This window comes from Oncorhynchus kisutch, linkage group LG1, assembly GCF_002021735.2.
Source record: "Oncorhynchus kisutch isolate 150728-3 linkage group LG1, Okis_V2, whole genome shotgun sequence".
NCBI lineage: Eukaryota > Metazoa > Chordata > Actinopteri > Salmoniformes > Salmonidae > Oncorhynchus > Oncorhynchus kisutch.
The window spans coordinates 22,609,157-22,627,828 of NC_034174.2; the positions used below are offsets into that span (position 1 = coordinate 22,609,157).

The 18,672-nt window shown below is 42.5% G+C and overlaps 1 long non-coding RNA gene and 1 other non-coding gene across 2 annotated transcripts; both read left to right on the forward strand.

Annotated features, from left to right (window-relative positions):
* Positions 1-1,316: 1,316 nt before the first annotated feature.
* Positions 1,317-3,531, forward strand: LOC109907989 (uncharacterized). The gene is made up of 3 exons (XR_002257613.2): positions 1,317-1,582; positions 1,732-1,913; positions 3,290-3,531. It is a non-coding gene; the product is annotated as an uncharacterized LOC109907989 (long non-coding RNA).
* trnaf-gaa (transfer RNA phenylalanine (anticodon GAA)) lies at positions 1,367-1,439 on the forward strand. Its single transcript has one exon. It is a non-coding gene; the product is annotated as a tRNA-Phe (tRNA).
* Positions 3,532-18,672: the final 15,141 nt, after the last annotated feature.

The window sequence follows — 18,672 nt, forward strand, 5'->3', positions numbered from 1 at the left end:
TGTGTGTGTGTGTGTGTGTGTGTGTGTGTGTGTGTGTGTGTGTGTGTGTGTGTGTGTGTGTGTGTGTATACAAATGATGGGTTCTCTGTTGCTATGAGCACACTATCTACAGTTTGAGTACAGGCTGAATTGAGCATGGCAAAGCAAAATAAGTTATATGTGTGGGCTGTAGCTGCAGGACATTTATTTATTTATTTATTTTTATTTTACCTTTATTTAACCAGGTAGGCAAGTTGAGAACAAGTTCTCATTTACAATTGCGACCTGGCCAAGATAAAGCAAAGCAGTTCGACAGATAAAACGACACAGAGTTACACATGGAGTAAAAACAAACATACAGTCAATAATGCAGCATAAACAAGTCTATATACAATGTGAGCAAATGAGGTGAGAAGGGAGGTAAAGGCAAAAAAGGCCATGATGGCAAAGTAAATACATGAAGACATGCAAAGCACAGGAGCAATAGTTCAACAACCATCAACAGAGCGAGCTGCAGGCACTACTATCGAGATTAGATTTTTTAAAATGTTTATTTATTTATTTAAATAGGCCATGGTGGTGAAGTAATTACAATATAGCAATTAAACACTGGAATGGTAGAATGTGCAGAAGATGAATGTGCAAGTAGAGATACTGGGGTGCAAAGGAGCAAGATAAATGAATAAATACAGTATGGGGATGAGATCAATTGGATGGGCTATTCACAGATGAGCTATGTACAGGTGCAGTGATCTGTGAGCTGCTCTGACAGTTGGTGCTTAAAGCTAGTGAGGGAGGTAAGAGTCTCTAGCTTTAGTGATTTTTGCAGTTCGTTCCAGTCACTGGCAGCAGAGAACTGGAAGGAGAGGCGGCCAAAGGAAGAATTGGCTTTGGGGGTGACCAGTGAGATATACCTGCTGGAGCGCGTGCTACGGGTGGGTGCTGCTATGGTGACCAGTGAGCTGAGATAATGTGGGGCTTTACCTAGCAAAGACTTGTAGATGACCTGGAGCCAGTGGGTTTGGCAAGGAGTATGAAGTGAGGGCCAGCCAACGAGAGTGTACAGGTCGCAGTGGTGGGTAGTATATGGGGTGTATTTCATATTGTTGTTTTTTGTGGTGTATTTCATATTGTTGTTTTTTGGTCAATATAGTATTTTGTTTACAATGTAACACAATGTAATACAATAATATTCAACATAAATTATACCAAACGTTTGCTGTACAGAAAGACATTTCTAAACCATCTTTGGTTACACGTCACATTACAATCTTTAGCCTTATGGCGACCTCTACAGGTGTATCTGTCAAGTTGCACAGAAACTAACATATCCCACAAGGCATTGGAGTTGTTCAAAATGTCTGTTCGATTCGTTCATAGCATGTCTGCCGAAATAGCTCAGTTGGGAGAGCGTTAGACTGAAGATCTAAATGTCCCTGGTTCGATCCCGGGTTTCGGCAGAGACTTGAAAGTCCTTTTTTAATTTTCAAGGAAATACACGTTCGCATTTTTGAAAAAATACGAAAGAAATTATACATCAGTCGGATAGTAGCCTATGACATGTAATGGATAGTAAATAAATGGCAGTAGCCTAACTGTAAAGGTAGGCTATTAGTGATGAAATTGTAGCCTTCCTACGTATGTAGCAATCCACATGATGCGAAGATACGTTTACTATTGTGTTTAAAATTTAAAACCACTGAACTGGGATAATATAAATATATAGTGGGACTTTCATTTGTTTTTCAACAGGACAATGACCCAACACATGTCCAGGCTGTGTAAGATCTATTTTACCAAGGAGAGTGGTGGAGTGCTGCATCAGATGACCGGGCCTTCACAATCCCCCGCCCTCAACCCAAGTGAGGAATGTGAATGAGTGAATGAAACGCAGCCAACAAGTGAAAGAATAAGTGTTCTAAAACTTTTAACCGGTAGAGTATATTTTTTTATTTCAGAAAAAGGATGTGCCTATTTTCCAGAGTGCTAGACATGTCAAAACCGAGAAGCAGTTAACAGCATGATTACCTTTGTTGTAACTTCAGGTTTCAAAAATAAAACAGGGAAGGCAGGGATCTCACCATTGTTGAACTGGCAAGGTCATAAGATAGGCAGTAGTAAAATATCATTTGAGTTTATTAGCTGTTAATAAGCTCTGAACCTATTGCATTGACACATTGTGATGATAGGGTTGTTCAGTGACAGCCCATCCGCTCAGCCACTGCATGGCATTGGAGGGTCAATGTGTTCCTCCCTTTCCTCTCCTAACTTGTGAGTGTCACTTTACTTGATACAAGTGTTTCTTAGCTAGTAATATATGCACATCAGTTCCATAGTTCCCTGTTTGTAGGCCTCTGTAGTGCAGTGGTGGAAAAAGTACTCAATTGTCATACTTGAGTAAAAGTAGATATACCTTAATAGAAAATGACTCAAGTAAATGCTCAAGCTGTAACTCTGTATGTCAGCTTATCACATGTGACTGAATAACTGGACCCTCCTCCTGTGTAAACTTCCATTTTATCCAGAAGTCTGAGTCACACCCTGGCAGTAAGTCCCCTCTTCTCCATGGAGAACGTCTTGTGATTGATCCCAACGTTGTGCAGGGTTGTAGAGCCAAACTACTGAGCCAAATATACTCTGAGGCACCAAAGAAGGAAGCCACACTCGTCCTGAGGGTCTGGAGAACCACCTGTCTGCGGGCCTTGGAATGTCAGTCGCCAATAGAGAAACAGAGGCCAACTTCCACTTGAGGTGGAAGAGATTCTAGCCTCTGTGAATGATCAACTGGCCCAGCGCTCTGACTGGTCGAGCACAAAGATGATCCTTCAGTACAATGTCTCCTCTAAGAGCCAAATGGTGTCCAGAGACATTGCCTGCCTGATTGTGAGAGCCATGATGTAGCTCTTTCCCAGTGTGTACTCTCAACGGTACCCTGTGAGACCTGGTGACTGTGTAGAGTACTGCTGAGTTTAAGAACACAGAGCTGTGAACTACTGGACCCTAATGTCCACTGGAACTATGCATAATTGACAACCCATCAGTGTTGTTCTCGGATCCCATTGTTGTTGGATCAGAGCTAATCAGCTACAGAGTAAGCTCTCTCTATGAATACAATTAAAGTTTTTTAGTCACTCAAATATGCTGTTTACAATGTGGACTAGCAGACTATTCAGCCTCATACACTCTTCGCAGATCATTGACATATGAGGACCTTTCAAGTGTGTCAACAAATCAATGTACAGAACATGGTCTGCAAAGAGTACAGTAGATTTGGAGGTGAATACAAATATGACTTCCTCCTATCTTTCAGGTGACCGTAAATTGCCCCAGAAATAAGGGAGGATTCCTCCGCCATGTTTGGAGAGCAGTGAAGCGACTCACCTGTGGCTGCTGCTGACATGCTAGAGCTTGACCAAGCCAGGACTAAAATACATAGCCTAGACAAGTAGTCATTGTTATATGATCATGTGCAAGCCCTACCTTTTCAAAATCAGTTATTTCATTATTAAAATCGTTATTGTATTGATATGAATAAATTGCTTATTCATTAGATCGACTTGTCCCTGTCATTAATTTCAGCTATCATGTTTTGATGTCCAACAGACCTATTCTGATGTATAAATGAAGCAACATTTCAAGCAAACATAGCCCCGTTTATAGCATTATCAGATATCCTTTGGTCTTAGACAGAGCCCTATGTATTATTTGGTATCAGAGGAGGCTGGTAGGAGGAGCAATAGGAGGAAGGGCTCATTCTAATTGCTGGAATGGAATCAATGGAACGGTATCAAACATATGAACACCAGCCATTACAATGAGCCTGTCCTCCTATAACTCCTCCCACCAGCCTCCTCTGTTTGGTATTTACAGTAGCGCCATTAAAAGTGTTTTAAAAAAAGATTTATATTGTCAAAAGGTTCCTCGATTGAACACAAGGTGGTGCTGTTATATAGTTTGACATTTATCCACCCTGGTCTTTGGCCTGGGCCCTGGCCTGTAGTATAGCTTCAAACTACTCTAATGATCAAAAATATAAATAAGAAAAGATAATACCTACAGCACTACAAAACATGTATAGAATGGTTCAAATATTCTCAATTGGTTAATTAATATAATTGGCTTGTTGAATAATTAGTGTTAATGATTGGCATTGTTTATGTTTGAGATTTGAGTCATGATACAGAGTCATGTCAGGATAGCATTGTTGACAGTGCCACATCGGTAACCTATGACCCCATGTATCCACCTCAGAGAAAGTGTTTTCACCACCAGCAGGGGTATAACAGACAGACAGGAATATTGGGCCTGGTCCAGTCCAGTCCACATAGGGATTCTGGCCCACTCATAATTAGTTTGTCTGTCCACCTGCCAGCAAGGTCAAGATTTGTAAGAACGTTGGTCGAAGAGAGCAGGCCCAGGATTTCGGAGTACAAAACAGGTCAGGGATTTGCGTCATCTCCATTGAAACACGAGTGAATGGTGCACTCCCTCTCTGCCTCTCTCAGTGGCAGTGTTCTAAACAGCAGTGCATTCTAAATGAATGGAGAAAAAGTGTTTTAGAGCGAGAGAGCGGAGAGAGTGAGGCGGGAGATTGACAGGGTCAGAGTGAGGCGCACAATTTTCTGGGTACTGCTAGGAAATGACAACTATGTAGAGGAAGAGGTTTATAGTGTGTGTGTGTGTATATATGTGTGTGTGTGTGTGTGTGTGTGTGTGTGTGTGTGTGTGTGTGTGTGTGTGTGAGAGATCATCAGAACACTCTGTTCATTCCACGGCCTCTCATTTTCATCCCTACCCACACAATGTCAGATAATATGTTACCGTATATGTATCATCAACAAATATATTCACGTGTTACTAGGTCATTTGTGGCAAGGTATGATTATGCAAGACGCTGCTAAACAAGGCAGCTACTGAACGTTTCTTTAAGCAACAGTCCTCTCTCACTCTCATCCGTTTGTTCTCCATGCCTGTCAGCTGTGTGTGACTTGGAAAGTCTAGCAGACTGTCCAAGTCTCTTTGTTTAGGCAGCTCCTCAAAAGGAAACTGCCTGAACATGCCAATCAAGCCACTTACTGATTCAATTTGGTAATAGAATGAAACATTAAGGCAGTGGGAGGAACATTAACTGTTTTTGCTCTAATGAATCCAACCTTCATTCAGTCCTGTTTCAAACCGCTGCCAAAAGTATTCTGGTAAAGTTGGCATCAGTTGAAGGCTTGAATAACCTGAACAACAATGACTTCTACAGGCTCGGTAAACACCCTATGTCCTGTCCCTTAGTTCCTGGGCCTTTTTAAACAACCACTGAGCCGGACAGACAGACTAACAGACACAGGAGGCAGTTACAGAAAGACAGAGTGAGGGGTAGAGAGAGTGTGACAAGGCAAAAGAGTGAGAGTTGGTCACATAATAACTAGTTTACAATACAAAGAATGATTAGGGTAAACAAAGTGAGAGAAGTAGGATCTCTGACAGTTGCTACTGGTAGTAATTATTTGTGTGGTCAACTTCATAGCTAGCCCTTGGTGGGTTAAAGAGATCCTAACAAACCACAATAAACAACAACAATAAAAACAACTAACCTTTTACTGAAGTTGCTTTGGGCAATATTGTTCTATAACACTAAATTATACTGTTGAACCATTAGTAGTTTAGTATAGCCTAAGATTATGACAACACTATATATCTCAGAAAGTCTACACAATTGCAATGAGTGAAAAGTGTTCCTCGGTTGACAATTTCCTGCATGTTGCACTGATGCTTATAGGTCCACCACCACTGTTTCACATTATGTGTAATTATTGTTTTTTCCCCTTTCAGCACATTGGCTAATATTCTTTCCATGGTTCTGTACACTACTGTACTATGTTGTCTTATGTTATGGGAGCTGAAACAGCTTTATTCACCATTTTCAAACATGTTCAAAAAGCATAAATAGCTAGATTCCTTTTAGACACATGTCCGTACACAATAAAACATGTTGACAGAATTAAAATGGACTGCTAGCCCTAAAACACGAGGACAGTTCGCATGTGGCGCACGCAGCACCTGTCATGTGCTTCTTGTTTTCCATTTTCAATTCCGTTACCAATCATAATAGACGGCCTATTCAATTGTCGCTCTACAATTTGAGGAAATGTTCTGGCTACATCAGGAGAGAAAGAGTGATTGACATGACGTATTTGTGACTATCCCACTCCATTATGACATAACAGCATTACCATCAAAAAACATTTATTTCTTCACAAAATGTCAAAGCAGTTTTGTCCCTGGGTAAGGGGATAGAATGTGCCTTATCCCTGTCATTGTGTGGGGTGTAAAGCGCTCTGTTGTCCCTGCTGTGTGATTGAGCAGAAAATAACTAACCCACGCATGTTCCCTCCAACCAGCTCTGGGCTAGGGAACAAGTGGGGGATTGTTCTGTGTGTAATTTATACACAGGGTTGGGGAGTAACTGATTAAACTATTAAATGTAATCAGTAACATGTAATCTGATTACAAAAACTATAACTGTTACTTTACCAGCAACAACAAAAAATTGATTACTTTTAAATTCAGAAGGGATGTTTGCAAGAAAAAAAATAAAAAATCATTATGACACCTTTCTGTTCAACATTGAAAAAAGAAAAAAGTTTGTTCCACCTGAGAGAGTGTCATAGACAGCTATGATGACGTACAAAATACATTTGATGGATATTTTTTGTCTTCTTCTAATACCTGAAAGGAAAACTCCACCCAAAAACTATATTTTGGTATTTGTTTCATTGGTCCATTGTTGGCATAGTCCCAAAATGTTTTTCTTCTCAGCAATCAAGTTTTCAAGATAAGTAACTTTCAAAATACAGAAATTATCCCAAATTATTATTATTTTTTAAGTAATCTAAAAGTCACGGAACGTAATCATATTACGTACCGAGTTTAGGAAATCCAAAAGTTATGTTACCGATTACAAATTTGGACAGGTAACTACTAACTGTAATGAATTACATTTAGAAAGTGACCTACTGTCATAACTGTCCTGTAAGGATCCAAATGGGTCAGATTAGCTTTGCAATAAATAACTTCAACCAAATCCCCTTTCACCCGCAGAGGGGGGAGAAGGGAACTGGTGGGGGGTTGACAGCTCACGCCCTGTTGTAAATCAATTTCAGAACATTCAGCTATCTCCCTTTCCAAATTCACCCAAGGAATGTGACTTTGTCTACACAGACCTTTTTCCACCAAAACTCTAACATGTTCTGAAGCGAATAGTGGAACAACATATCTAACAAAGAACATGGGGAATGGTCAGAGGCAATATGGAGAACACTGGTGATATTTCAGGTGTTGTTTTGTGATGTCATAAAAAATGTTATAAAGGTGACACACTATTTGTGTGAAGTGTCCGTCCGATGCGCTGTGCATGAAATATGAAAAATTATGAAAGTGTTTTTGTCGAGAGAGGGATATGATTTCAGGAGCCATAAGAGATCAACTTTTCTATAACTTTATACAAGTAAGTAGTCACAGCCCCCTTGAGTGAGGTCACATAGCATGTCAGCCTGAAGGAACCCCCCCCCTTTTTGATCGAACAGTATAAAATGATGGGTTAACAATTAACATGTCACACCAGAAAAACATCAAGCCTCAGCTCACATTTAAAGGTGGTTGGAACTTTGAATCTCAACACGAGATATAAAGTCACAATATAAAGTCACCACCTGGACAATCACTGGTATTGCTGATTAGCTGTCCTAAGTATCTAGAAAAGCTCATTTAAGTGGGACCATTCTACTACTCTCTTCAAACCATCGTATTCTACTACTCTCATCAACCCATTGGGAACCATCAACACAGCTGGCTAGCCTATCTTCAAAGGAGCATCTTCCAGAGTGAATGGAAGTAGAATAAACTCTGTAGTTCTGTTCAGGACTACACGACAAGTCACCGGATAACGGACGACAGCAGAGAAGAACAACAGTAGAAGACGGATGGGGACCCCTTTTGGACAATCAGAGCCTTACAAGCGTGCCGCAAAAAGGCCCAACACCCTTTCCAAGAAGGCCTGGTTCTGACAAAATACACAAAGAACCAAGATATTTCACATAAATACATTCGTGATTTGTTATTCATGTTTGTTTGCAAAGTATATGATTACTGTGAGAGTAGTTTCCAAATGTACCAAAGTATTATGTCCCTGTCCCTCAGATATTGGCAAACTGCTTGCTCTATTGTACTTATTGGAGAAAATGTAAGCTGAGTCATACATTTAAAGTGTTATGCAATCAAGGATACAGGTGGCTAGGGTTGCACATTTTGGGGAATATTCAGAGGGGGAAACTTTCCGTGGGAATGAACGGCGACAGAAGTCAGACACAGGAGAGCAAAAACTGTTTCCAAACGGCGCAGTTTAATAACAAAAAACCCCACCTGAAAACAGAACAATCAAATAATGGGTCCATAACCCGACGCACACCAGGACAGACGTGTACAAACACTTACAATAAACAATCACTGACAAGGACATGAGGGGGAACAGAGGGTAAAATACACACCAGGACAGATGTGCACAAGCACTTACAATAAACAATCACCCACAAGGACATGAGGGGGAACAGAGGGTAAAATACACAACGTGTAATTGATGAGATTTGGAACCAGGTGTGATGGAAGACAAGACAAAACCAAAGGAAAATGAAAAGAAGATCAGTGATGGCTAGAAGGTCGGTGACTTCGACCGCCGAACGCCGCCCGAACAAGGAGAGAGACCAACTTCGGCAAAAGTCATGACATCCGGAGGGCGAGGCGCAGGGCAATCCGTACGAAGGCGGTGGAACTCCTGCAGCATAGATGAGTCCAACACGTTCTCGACCGGAACCCAGCACCTCTCCTCCGGGCCGTACCCCTCCCACTCCACAAGATACTGAAGGCCCCTCGCCCGGAGCCTTGAATCCAGTATGGAGCGAATGGAGTATGCCGGGGCCCCCCTGATGTCCAGAGGGGGCAGGGGAACCTCCCGCACCTCAGACTCCTGGAGCGGGCCAGCCAACACTGGCCTGAGGAGAGACACATGGAACGAGGGGTTAATAGGGTAATCGGGTGGAAGCTGTAACCTATAACAAACCTTGTTCACTCTCCTCAGGACTTTAAATGGCCCCTGGGGTCGCACTGCGGTGGCAATCTGCATTCCTCTTTTGGCACGTCACGGCCTGCTGAAGGTGGACACGGACGGCTTCCCATGTCTCCTCCGCACACCTGAACCAGTCGTCGACCGCAGGAATCTCGGTCTGACCCTGATGCCAAGGCACCAGAACCAGCTGGTACCCCAGTACGCACTGGAAGGGAGAGAGGTTAGTGGAGGAGTGGCGGAGTGAGTTCTGTGCCATCTCGGCCCAGGGAACGAACACCGCCCTCTCCACCCGGCCGGTCCTGGCAATAGGACCGCAGAAACCTACCCACATCCTGGTTCACTCTCTCCACCTGCCCATTACTCTCGGGGTGAAACCCTGAAGTAAAACTGATTGAGACCCCCAGACGTTCCATGAACGCCTTCCAGACCCTAGACGTGAACTGGGGAACCCGATCAGACACTATACTCCCTGTCTCTCCCAGCGGTCCATAGTCTGGACAACGCGGACCATGGCGGTGCCAAGATGGTGGAGCATTGCTGCGTGCTCCCGGACGCGCTCCTCCACCCCTATAACCGGGGTACCTGCTCCTGCTGACTCCCATAGTCGGGTCGGTGATTCTGTAAGGGGAGCGTACTGGCGGCAGAGAAGTCAAGCGCAGGAGAACAAAAACTGTGTTTCCAAACGACGCAGTTTAATAAAAAATAAAAAACAGGACAGATGTGCACAAGCACTTAGAATAAACAATCACGACAAGGACATGAGGGGGAACAGAGGGTCAAATACACAACATGTAATTGATGGGATTGGAACCAGGTGTGATGGAAGACAAGACAAAACCAAAGGAAAATTAAAAGAAGATCAGCGATGGCTAGAAGGTCGGTGACTTCGACCACTGAACGCCCGAACAAGGCGGCGTACAGTTGAAGTCGGAAGTTTACATACACCTTAGCCAAATACATTTAAACTCAGTTTTTCACAATTCCTGACATTTAGTCCAAGTAAAAATGTCCTGTTTTAGGTCAGTTAGGATCACCACTTCATTTTAAGAATGTGTAATGTCAGAATATTAGGAGAGAATGATTTATTTCAGCTTTCATCACATTCCCAGTGGGTTAGAAGTTCACATACACTCAATTACTATCTGGTAGTATTGCCTCTAAATTGTTTAACTTGGGTCAAACACTTCAGGTAGCCTTCCACAAGCTAAGTTGGGTGAATGTTGGCCCATTCTTCCTGACAGAGCTGGTGTAACCGAGTCAGGTTTGTAGGCCTCCTTGCTCGCACATGCTGTTTCAGATCTGCCCACAAATTGTCTATAGGATGGAGGTCAGGGCTTTGTGATGGCCACTCCAATACCTTGACTTTGTTGTCCTTAAGAAATGTTGCCACAACTTTGGAAGTATGCTTGGGGTCATTGTCCATTTGAAGACCCATTTGCAACCAAGCTTTAACTTTAACTGATGTCTTGAGATGTTGCTTCAATATATCCACATAATTTTCCTACCTCATGATGCCATCTATTTTGTGAAGTGCACCAGTCCCTCCTGCAGCAAAGCACCCCCACAACATGATGCTGCCACCCCCGTTCTTCACGGTTGGGATGGTGCTCTTTGGCTTGCAAGCCTTCCCCTTTTTCCACCAAACATAACAATGGTCATTATGACCAAACAGTTCTATTTTTGTTTCATCAGACCAGAGGACCTTTGACCCCATGTGCAGTTGCAAACTGTAGTCTGGCTTGTTTATGGCAGTTTTGGAGCAGTGGCTTCTTCCATGCTGAGTGGCCTTTCAGGTTATGTCAATATAAGACTTGTTTTTCTGAACGAGCCTGAGCAGTATGACGGCTGTGTGGTCCCACGGTGTTTATACTTGCGTACTATTGTTTGTACAGATGAACGTGGTACCTTCTGGCGTTTGGAAATTGCTCCCAAGGATGAACCAGACTTGTGGAGGTCTACCATTTTTTTCTGAGGTCTTGGCTGATCTCTTTTGATTTTCCCATGATGTCAAGCAAAGAGGCACTGAGTTTGAAGGTAGGCCTTGAAATACATCCACAGGTACACCTCCAATTGACTCAAATGATGTCAATTAGCCTATCAAATCTTCTAAAGCCATGACATAATTTTCTGGAATTTTCCTGTCACGCCCTAGCCTTAGTTATCTTTGTTTTCTTTATTATTTTGGTTAGGCCAGGGTGTGACATGGGTGATTTATGTGTTTTGTCTTGTCTAGGGGTTTTTGTAGATTAATGGGGTTGTGTTCTTTTAGGTGTCTAGGTAAGTCTATGGTTCCCTGAATTGGTTCTCAATCAGAGGCAGGTGTTTATCGTTGTCTCTGATTGGGAGCCATATTTAGGCAGCCATATTCTTTGGGTATTTTGAGGGTGATTGTTTCCTGTCTTTTATGCACCAGTTAGGACTGTTTCGGTTTTCATGGTTATTGTTTTGTGGTCATGTTTGAGTTTTCCTATTAAAACCATGGACACTTACCACGCCGCATATTGGTCCTCCGATCCTTCTTGCCTCTCTTCTTCAGACGAAGAGGAGGAAGGCTGTGACATTTCCAAGCTGTTTAAAGGCACAGTATGTAAACTTCTGACCCACTGGAATTGTGACACAGTGAATTATAAGTGAAATAATCTGTCTTTAAACAATTTGTTGGAAAAATTACTTGTGTCATGCACAAGTAGATGTCAAAACCGACATGCCAAAACTATAATTCGTTATCAAGAAATTTGTGGAGAGGTTGAAAAACTAGTTTTAATGACTCCAAACTAAGTGTATGTAGACTTCAACTGTAGTTACGAATTGAACTTTAATTAAATGAGTTGACTCTTCACATGGATGATTTCACTGAACAACAAGAAAGGGAATATTGAATGATCCCCAATGATCCATTGCGTCTCCCAAAAAATGTTTTCAACATACTTCTGTAAAATTATAGTCTAGAAACTAAAGTTTTCGTTGTCTTCCTCTCAGGCTTCTATGTCTTCTCCCTGGACCTCCTCAATGTACATCTCTTGAACATCAGACTCTGAGGGGTAGCTTGTTGAAGCGCTGAGGGAACTTTACGCATTTGGCCAGATGATTCTGCATCTTTGTTGCATTCTTCACATATGATTTGGCACAGTATTTGCAAATGTACACAGCTTTTCCTGGCTGCAGTGAAATGTCTCCACACATCAGATAGTGCCTGTGGCATTTTCCTGTAGAAATTAGAAAAAAATTATGTACAGATAAATATTTAAGCAGCTAGACTAAACAACTCCTTTGTAAGATAAATGTTTTAAGATGAAACATGTATGGAAGCAGGTGAATTAACACTCCTCAGTTAGCAGGCTCAAGCAAGCTAAAACCCACATGATAGCAAAAGCTAACCAGCAGAAATTGTTGACAAGTTATAAGCACACTTTTCTGTAAGCTGCTATTTACTAGTTAGCAAACAGTCATGTATGTCATATAAAATATAATCACCCCACCCAGTATTGTAATCAAAACTTACCAGAAAGTATGTAGTCCTTGGCTCAGACATTGTAGTTTAACCAAAATGTTCCACAAGACCTAGAATTGCCGTATGAATATCCCACAAAAAAAGGTTAATTGTTATAAGCTTTTTTTGATGAATTTAAGCAAAATTCCCAGGCTTAACTTCCCATGGTAAATATCCGTGAAAATTACTGAAATTTACGGGAAAGTTTCCGACCCTTTGCAACCCTACAGGTGGCTCATATTCATGGTCTCTACAATGCATATAAAAGCTTCACATGGATATTTTCAGTGGTATTAAGCCTTACCAATCCTGCAAGATGTCGACTTAAATAGAATCTGTATACATCATTCAGTGAATTTGCTATTTACTTTATTCTCTGCAGAAATGTAGTCAGTGCTTGACTTGGCAGGAGTTCACCGGAACTTCAGATATTCTATTCTTGAGTTCTATTCAGATATTCTATTCTTGAGTTCCTCCTGCACTTCTTATAGAATATTAGCTCAAAAGTATTGAGGAGTTCCTGCACCTAAATATAAACATTACCAGCATCCAAAATGAGTGCCGGCACCTACTTCAGTCCAAGTCAAGCACTGATTGTAGTGACCGCTTTGTTGAATCATATAAACTTTGTAATGCAGTCAAACACAATTTAAATGACCAAAGTTGCAATGCTTGCTAGATAACGCCAATGAATGACAGAATAGCTCCTATTTGGCAAAATTGAGTTGATGATTACACAGATAGCAGATCTGCTCATGAATAACAGAGTTGAAGAGAGGATTTTGTTTAAATATCAAGGTACAGTATCTTAACTGGGACCAACTCTGTTTAAAAGATATATAAATATCTACTCTCATGCCATTTGTTGATCACACATTTTCTACCGACGCTTTCATATGGGCAGCAACACGACAGCGCAGAGAAACGGGGGAAATGTTACAGCAGTATTTTGACATGCATAGGCGAGATGTACTTTGATAATGCAACCTATGGATTATAGAATAAAGTTAGGAATTTTCATTTGAGACAGGAGTCAGGATTGGGAAGATAGGAAAATAGCTCAGGCTCTATATAAGGTTAGCATACTAGATAAGTCATGACTACACTTGATTTAGGGTACATAATTGCATGCTAAATGTTTCTGATCAGTGAATGAATAAATGAGCTAGCACTTCCACTTGTCCAGCCAGAGATCAATTAACCAAATATACAGACAGAGATTCAGTGAAATAAAATCACATTGACTGATTAGACAATTCACAGGCTTTTGGTCAGGTGTAGGCCAGGCTACTACGCAAGTGCATAGCAAAATCCACTTGTATTTTTTTCATACCTAAACGGGTCCTAAAATTCTAAATCAAATAGCTAAATGATCAATATAATGACCATCTTAAAACAATTGCCTATGTCTGCTTGGCGGCTTATCAGTATAGCCTGCTGTTTTCTAGAAATCGGGTTGGGGCAAATTTTTCGGGTTTGGGCTCATTTATTTTCTGTGATGTCAGATCAGGCCTTGGCTCAGGCTTCATTTCACCAGGCTTTGGTCTGAAAGGGATCGAATTTTCAGTTCTGATGAGAACTCTAAACTGCAACTTGGGTCTTGTGCAGTCCGACAGTGTCAATTATGCATGTGCTTCGAATTTATGGTGACTTTGTTAAGTAAATATGATAAGGCTTCCATGAGGCAACCTGTTTATATAATGTGCTATTTCATGCTGCGCATGTTGTGTGTTTCGTGGAATTGCATTAGTGCCGACATTGGGGGAAAATGTTGTAATTTCCTAAGGTCTTGTCACTTCATTTTTGGGGGGAATTGTGAAGCATGGAACCGGGATCCCAGTAACCAGTGTTAATCCCTAGTATGGTGGTTATGCAACATGTGTATAAGAATTATGTTGCATTTATTCTCTCTGTAGGCCTACTCTAGTTAGACCCTGCACTGTGTACATTCAAAACACATGTCCTTGATAGGCATTTCCCAATATTCATGTCTTGATGTTTCACCTCAAACTCTTCATATATGTGTTTCTCTTTAGGTTGGAGTCATTAAAACTCAATTTTCAACCACTACAAATTTCTTGATAACAAACTATAGTTTTGGCAAGTCGGTTAGGACATCTACTTTGCTTATGACACAATACATTTTTCCAACAATTGTTTACAGACAGATTATTTCACTTATAATTCACTGCATCAGAAGTTTACACACACTTGTTGACTGTGCCTTCAAACAGCTTGGAAAATTCCAGAAAAGGATGTCATGGCTTTAGAAGCTTCTGATAGGCTAATTGACATCATTTGAGTCAATTGGAGGTGTATCTGTGGATGTATTTCAAGACTTACCTTCAAACTCAGGGCCTCTTTGCTTGACATCATGGGAAAATCGAAATAAATCAGCCAAGACCTCAGAAAAACAATTGTAGACCTCCACAAGTCTAGTTCATCCTTGGGAGCAATTTCCAAATGCCTGAAGGTACCTCGTTCATCTATACAAACAATTGTACGCAAGTATAAACACAATGGGACCACGCAGCCGTCATACCGCTCAGGAAGGAGATGCGTTCTGTCTCCTAGAGATGAACATACTTTGGTGCGAAAGGTGCAAATCAATCCCAGAACAACAGCAAAGGACCTTGTGAAGATGCTGGAGGAAACGGGTAGAGAAATATCTATATCCACAGTAAAACGAGTCTTATATCGACATAACCTGAAAGGCCACTCAGCAAGGAAGAAGCCACTGCTCCAAAACCACCATAAACCAGCCAGATTACGGTTTGCAACTGCACATGGGGACAAAGATCGTACTTTTTGGAGAAATGTCCTCTAGTCTGATGAAACAAAAATAGAACTGTTTGGCCTTAATGACCATTATTATGTTTGGAAGATAAAGGGGGAGTCTTGCAGGCCGAAGAACACCATCCCAAACATGAAGCACAGGGATGGCAGCATCATGTTGTGGGGGTGCTATGCTGCAGGAGGGACTGGTGCACTTCACAAAATAGATGGCATCATGAGGTAGGAAAATTATGTGGATATATTGAAGCAACATGGTCGTTGATCCAAGATGGCGTAGCAGTGAAGATGTGTTTTTGTTCGTCCTCTCGTGTACCTTTTGTATTTTTTGTAAATATATTTCAATTTTATTTTCAATCTCTTTTCGATTTTTTATTTGATTATACCTTCCGGTAACCTGCCTCACCCAATGTGATACGGAATCGCTATTTTTAATTTTAGAACACATTCAAGAACCACCAGAAGCTAACCAGCTAATTAGCTACAAGCTATTTAGTCATTGTTAGCCACTGCTAGCGGCTTTTACCTTCTGCACAGATACCAGCCCTGTTTTTTAGCCTGGATAATACTCGCCAGTTTACCAGTATCGGTACTGTCTCTCCACAACAACGTCGGACCACAACTTCTGATCTTCACAGCTAGCTTGCACTCACTATTTTATTTTTAATTTTACCTTTATTTAACTAGGCAAGTCAGTTAAGAACAAATTCTTATTTACAATGACGGCCTAGGAACAGTGGGTTAACTGCCTGTTCAGGGGCAGAACGACAGATTTGTACCTTGTCAGCTCGGGGGTTTGAACTTGCAACCTTCCGGTTACTAGTCCAACGCTCTAACCACTAGGCTACCCTGCCGCCCCAGTACCGAAGCTATCCCTGAGGCCCACCTCCCGGCCTACTCAGCTGTTCACCCAAACCCCACTCATAAAGGGCTAGAGCCCAATACTCCACCGGATCCTTGCTGTAAACTCTGGACCTTGGCACCGGATCACCGCTGCTACCAATTGGCTATAGTGGCTAATGCCACTGCCACAAAGCTAGCACCAATTAGCCGTGAGCCAGACGCATCTCCCGGCTAGCAAACTAAATTCTACAATACCTCTTTCGCCATCTGGCTTGGATTCTTTGTCGACACGGTGCCTTGCCGCACCACCATGACTAGTCTGCCGACGAATACTCCATCCGCTGTGCCTTCAACCAGCCTCCGTCGGAGCAGACGCTCCTACTAGCCCCGGGCTACTAACTTTAAACACTGTGTCGCCCGTGTGCTAGTGTGTGCTTCCCTGTTCCATCTGATGCTGCCCCCTGGACACTATGATCACATGGCTATATAGCTGATGCCTGCTGGACTATCCATTCATCACGGTACTCCATTCTGTTTCTGTTTATTTATTTTTTATCTGTCGGCCCCAACCCTCTCTGCCTAGTCATCGCCATTTTACCTGCTGCTGTTGTGTTAGTTGATTAGCTGTTGTCTCACCTGTTGTTTTAGCTAGCTCTCCTAATCAACACCTGCAATTTACTTTATGCCTCGCTTTATGTCTCTCGCAAATGTCAATATGCCTTGTATACTGTTGTTCAGGTTAGTTATCATTGTTTTAGTTTACAATGGAGCCCCTAGTTCCACTCTTCATACCTCTGATACCTCCTTTGTCCCACCTCCCACACATGCAGTGACCTCACCCATTACAACCAGCCTTTCCAGAGATACAACCTCTCTTATCATCACCCAGTGTCTGGGCTTACCTCCGTTGTTCCCGCACCCCACCATACCCCTGTCTGCACATTATGCCCTGAATATATTCTACCACGCCCAGAAATCTGCTACTTTTATTCTTTGTCCCCAACGCTCTAGGCGACCAGTTTTGATAGCCTTTAGCCGCACCCTCATCCTACTCCTCCTCTCTTCCGTGGGTGATGTGGAGGTAAACCCAGGCCCTGCATGTCCCCAGGCACCCTCATTTGTTGACTTCTGTGATCGAAAAAGCCTTGGTTTCATGCATGTCAACATCAGAAGCCTCCTCCCTAAGTTTGTTTTACTCACTGCTTTAGCACACTCTGCCAACCCTGATGTCATTGCCGTGTCTGAATCCTGGCTTAGGAAGGCCACCAAAAATTTGGAGATTTCCATACCCAACTATAACATTTTCCGTCAAGAAAGAACTGCCAAAGGGGGAGGAGTTGCATTCTACTGCAGAGAGAGCCTGCAAAGTAATGTCATACTTTTCAGGTCCATACCCAAACAGTTCAAACTTCTAATTTAAAAAATGTATCTCTCCAGAAATAAGTCTCTCACTGTTGCCGTCTGCTACCGACCCCCCCCCCCTCCTCAGCTCCCAGCTGTGCCCTGGAAACCATTTGTGAATTGATCGCCCCCCATCTAGCTTCAGAGTTTGTTCTGTTAGGTGACCTAAACTGGGATATGCTTAACACAACAGCAGTCCTACAATCTAAGCTAGATGCCCTCAATCTCACACAAATCATCAAGGAACCCACCAGGTACAACCCTAAATCAGTAAACATGGGCACCCTCATAGACATCATCCTGACCAACTGGATTATCCTGACCAACTGGCCCTCCAAATACACCTCCGCTGTCTTCAATCAGGATCTCAGTGATCACTGCCTCATTGCCTGTATCCGCTACGGGTCCGCGGTCAAATGACCACCCCTCACCACTGTCAAACACTCCCTAAAACACTTCTGCGAGCAGGCCTTTCTAATCGACCTGACTCGGGTATCCTGGATGGATATTGACCTCATCCCGTCAGTTGAGGATGCCTGGTCATTCTTTAAAAGTAACTTCCTCACCATCTTAGATAAGCATGCTCCGTTCAAATAATGCAGAACTAAGAACAGATATAGCCCTTGGTTCACTCCAACCTGACTGCCCTCGACCAGCACAAAAACATCCTGTGGGGGACTGCAATAGCATCGAATAGTCCCCGCGATATGCAACTGTTCAGCGAAGTCAGGAACCAATACACGCAGTCCAAGCAAAGGCCAGCTTTTTCAAGCAGAAATTTGCATCCTGTAGCTCTAACTCCAAAATGTTCTGGCACACTGTAAAGTCCATGGAGAACAAGAGCACCTCCTCCCAGCTGCCCACTGCACTGAGGCTAGGTAACACGGTCACCACCGATGAATCCATCATAATCGAAAACTTCAACAAGCATTTGTCAACGGCTGGCCATGCCTTCCTCCTGGCTACTCCAACCTCGGCCAACAGCTCCGCCCCCTCCCGCAGCTACTCGCCCAAGCCTCCCCAGCTTCTCCTTTACCCAAATCCAGATAGCAGA